Source organism: Lacerta agilis, chromosome 14 (genome assembly GCF_009819535.1).
Source record: "Lacerta agilis isolate rLacAgi1 chromosome 14, rLacAgi1.pri, whole genome shotgun sequence".
In the NCBI taxonomy this organism is placed as follows: domain Eukaryota; kingdom Metazoa; phylum Chordata; class Lepidosauria; order Squamata; family Lacertidae; genus Lacerta; species Lacerta agilis.
Genome location: NC_046325.1, coordinates 21,241,209 through 21,245,909, shown reverse-complemented (window position 1 = coordinate 21,245,909; position 4,701 = coordinate 21,241,209). Strand labels below are relative to the sequence as shown.

Sequence of the window (4,701 nt, the reverse complement as noted above, 5' to 3'; positions counted from 1 at the left end):
CTTGGCATCTGAACAGCTCCAGCTTCTTCCATCTAAGGAAGGTGGTATCTGTGACCCTATAGATGTTGTCAGGCTACAGGGCCAGATTTAGGTTTGATGAGGCCCTAAGATACTGAAGGTAATGGGGCCCTTTATATGTCCAGCTGTCCTTTGTCAACAACAAATTGTCACTGTTTTTTGTGTTGAATATATGCTATATGGTACTTTATGGGCTTAATGGGTATCTAAAGCCACTTGCCACTGTTGCTGACTGTATGTAGGTTTTATTTTATTTGTTTTTTATCTTATATTTTGGAAATGTACATCCATGTTTTTCCCCCCTGACATTTTTTGGGGGGCCCCAAGAAAGCGGGGCCCTAAGCTATAGCTTGTTTTAGCTTATACGTAAATCTGACACTGTCAGACTACAATGCTCACCAGCCCTTGACCAGCCACGCTGGTTTCATGCAAAGTAAATTCCGACTAAATATCAGAAAGAGCTTTCTGACCCTTAAGAGCTGTTCGACAGTCTCCCTTAGGAGGTGCTGGGCTCTCCTTCCTTGGAGGTTTCCAAGCAGAGGCTGGATGGCCTTCTGCCATGGATGCTTTAGCGGAGATTCCTGCATTGCTGGGGGCTGGACTAGATGACTCTGGGGGTCCCTTCCAACTGTACGATTCTGATGGGAGGGGGTAGAGGGAGGTCAGCCCCGCCCCGCGGAATCGATCAGAAGACGCGGCACATCATTTGCATGACAATGCCCACTAATGGGGGGGTTGCTCAAATATTTTACTGTGGCGGGGCTAAGGGCCCCTCGGCGTTGGCTCCTATGCAGCAAACAAAGGGGCGACCAGTGGCGCGGGAGGGAGAGCGAAGAGAAGTTGCTCGGTGCTTGATCCATTGCGGAATCCAATGCGGAGCGTGGGGGGGGGGGGGCAGCGAGACGGTGCATGCGCACTTGCGATGGAAAGCAAGCGGGGTGTGTGTGTTGGGGGGGGGATGCTGCTAAGACATGCATCAGCGTTACTGCTGCAGCTGCTGCCGCCTGGAAGTGCTGCCGGGTCTGCAGATAGGAAGAGGAGGGCTGCCCAGCTCTTGGTGCGATCGCGTGTCCTCCAGGAAGGGGTCGGGTTGGGGGAGCTCCGAAGCGGCGCCTGCGAGAAAGGGGCGGAGGAAGGAGGAGCGAGACAGAGGAGGCGGGCGGCTCCGCAGGGTGAGTCGCGGCAAGGATCGCCGCCCCCCCCCCGCTCTCTCGCGGCTCCCGCAGGCAGGCGAGGAAGGGGTCCGCGCCACCCCATCCTAGGGCGCCCACAGAGGGAGGCGGTGCAGCCCCTCTCGGGCGCGGCTCCGTGAACCCCGATCCCCAAAGGCTGCCAGTGCACCCATGGCAACACCTGAGCCTTCCTCCGAAGGGGAGGGTCAGAAAGGAGAGCCCTCCCCACTGAGGTGGAAAGAGGGACGTGGGATCCTTGGCTTGCCCCAGGGAGGAAGTGGGGAACCTGATTTTATTTTATTTTATTTTATTTTATTTTATTTTATTTTATTTTATTTTATTTTAGCAATGCCGGGGTGGTGCGTGTGCCCGCTCTGCCTTCCGTCTCTTTTTCCTTCTTAGCAGTGGATTCAGAAGTGCTACACACAGTTTGTGAAACAGGATATGGGAATTCCAATCTCTCCCCTCCGCTCAGCGGGATGACGGCTGTAATGCCATTTGATCTGCCACCCGCATTTCCTTACCTAAATAAAAGAAAAAAGGCAGGATAGAATTGGGATGGGGGGGTTTAACATTTTTTTAATAAACAAACAAACAAACAGAAGTAGCAAAATCCATCACCATATGCTTTAGGTTCTGTCTTTCGGTACCTACTGTGCTCTCCACCTTCCACAAACCTGGTAAACCTCCCAAATGTTATGTGAGGTGTCAACTGCTGGGTTAATTTCAGCAGGTCTTGCTGAAATCCAGTAGTCCCAGGGGTATTTTGAATTTTTGTGCCTTCAAGGTAGGGCTGTTTTGTCTGTCAGTTGTTCTCAAAGGAGAAGCCGCTTAGGGCATTTGCCCATTGTAGATTGGTGGAGAGATATATATATTTTTCTAAGATGACTGGAGCATGGGTTACATGCCGTATATTGTGGTGGATTTCCTGCGGTGGGGTGTTGGGGAATATCATCAGTAGACAACACCACATTGCATGTGTTTGTGTGGCCTACAGAGTCATATTTTTAAAATGTTTTCTCCTGTTTTTGCATAGGGTCAAGGAGCCCTGTTAACTCACAGCGTTGTTCTTTGTAGGATTAGTTATTGAAGAGATGGCCCATAATGCTGCCAGCTGCCATTTTGAAAGGATGATAGTGACAGGATCCACACTCCATTTCACTCGCCGATAGTCTTAAAATGAAGACCTCCATTTAGGTAAGTATATGAAAATGTGGCAGATCACTTGACTCCTGAGGCTTCCGCCATTTTGTATGAAAGCGACACTCCTTAATCCCAGGGGCATTGTTAGAAAGTGGCTGAGGGGACCCAAGCCCTGGGCCTGTTGTGGTGGGCTACAGATCCCATGTTCCTCCTCTCTCTTGTGTAAAACCTTCCTTTAAAGACGACAAAACCTATAGGTCAACTGGGCACCCTGCACATCTCAATGCTGCTGAGACTCCATCAATGTACCATCTTAATTTTCCAGATGCGTCTATGCATATAAGTTAACATAATCAAATGTTGTGCAAGTTTGTGTCATTGGACTGTGCCTCAAGTCCTTTAAATACCTAGTAAAGTGGCACCCCGTGTTATGTACGCGATCCGTTCCGGATTGCGCTACGTAACACGGGTGTGCGTAACGTGAACACCCCCCCAAAAAAACCCCGAAAACCCAGAAGTAGTGCGATTTGAACGCTTCTGCACATGCGCGAAGTGCGCAGAAGCGGTCTGTGCATCCAGGGGTTGCGTGCGCTCCGGAAACGCTTCTGGGTTGCGGGTGTTCTTAACTCGAACTTCCGCAACCTGGGGTGTGCGCAACCTCGGGTTCCACTGTAGTGCCCCCTGTTAGGCTTTTACTGCTTTGCGGCAGCTAGGTTTCATGATACTTGGAGAATTTGGAAACACACAAGAATATTCCAAGAAACAGAAGGCACCCTTTCCCATAACGCGATAGCTAGTAGTTGTGGTTGGAAACTTGATTTTTCCACACAGAAACGCACACACACAAACACTTGAATATTTTCGTATGCATGGCGTATGTACTTTGTTGGCATTGTAAAGTGTCTTGGAAAATCAAGCTGTATTTCACACCAACAAAACAGTATATCGTTCCAAGTTATGGAGTATATAACATCTTGTAGATATTAGGATGGCTTAGAACACGACGCAAAATTTACACGGAAAAGGTTTCTGTGCGAAGAATATATCGTTGACACAGGATTATTGTACAGTGGTATATTTTGCTCTGCTTAGCCTTGCATGCTTGTGTTTTTCTAGTGCATGCTGTTGTGTGCATGCTGCAAAACAGACTTGGTAAATGTGCACACGGATTGAATGTTCCATCTTATCCTCTGTTATATGAACTTCTTTAACATATGAAACTGCCCTTCCTGAGCCAGCAAAATGTGATCTGCTTTTCTCATTGACTACCTTGCAGCTGTCCCTGCTGGAGCAATATTGAGACCGCTTCTGGAACCAAATTACCTAAAAACATCAGAAGCTACCTTCTACTGAGTCAGCCCATTGACCCATCTAGCCCAATACTACTGTTAATAGTGGCTCTCCAGGGTTTCAGACAGGAGTCTCTCCCAGTCCTAGCTGGAGTTGCCTGGGATTGAACCTGGGGCTTCGTTCATGCAAACCATGTGCCCTAAACCCTGAGCTATGGCCCTTCCCCAATTTACCAACTGCCCAAACACATCATCAGCACACAGAGAGGCAAAAGATCCAGAGCTCGGAGAGGAGAGGACCATGCTTGCCAGGTGAATGTGGCTAGACTGAGAAACACACTCTGGTCTTGAATTGGTGTCATGTAATGACTATGATTTTGTATGTGTATATATATACTTTTTATTGAATTTTCTGTTTTACAATTGAAAGGTATCAATGACTTCCCTTCTTCTCTTTCCATGGTTCATTTTACATGTTATAAATCCCCGCATATTTTACAGAAACTATACCATTCAGTGTTCCATTATTACATCCATCTTAACTTGTTTACACTGTTGAATTTATCTTAATGCTGCCAGCGTTTTCAGCTGTTACACAGTTATTTCACATACAGCTGTATATTCAATAAATGTTTTCCAATCTTCTCTAAGCATATGTTCTTCTTGTTCTCTTATTCTATATGTTAAGTCTGCAAGCTGCGCATATTCTGTCAACTTAAGCTGCCACTGTTCTTTGGTTGGGAACTCACCTGTTTTCCATTTTTGGGCTAACAAAACACGGGCCGCAGTAGTAGCATACATAAATGACTATTATTTTGAGTTGTGTGTTCAACTTTTTACCAGGTGGTTTTGGGCAAGCCACCATCCCTCAGCCATAGTCTTATCTTCAGTGATAACAACGCTGACCTACCAGACAGTGTTGGTAGTGAGAATAATATGTGAAGTGCTTTGAACAGGAATAAGAAACACTAGGCAAATTACTCTTTTTGTCATTTCTTGTAGAGGAGCGGGCTCATGAAGTTAGCAGCACCCGCCATAGTGGATGTTCCCTCTTCTGCCCTGAAGGATCCCAGCTGCCA

The 4,701-nt window shown here is 47.2% G+C and overlaps 1 long non-coding RNA gene across 1 annotated transcript; it reads left to right on the top strand.

Moving 5' to 3' along the window:
* The first annotated feature begins 1,001 nt into the window (after positions 1-1,001).
* Positions 1,002-2,573, top strand: LOC117058659. Its single transcript, XR_004427871.1, has 2 exons — positions 1,002-1,190; positions 2,274-2,573. It is a non-coding gene; the product is annotated as an uncharacterized LOC117058659 (long non-coding RNA).
* Positions 2,574-4,701: the final 2,128 nt, after the last annotated feature.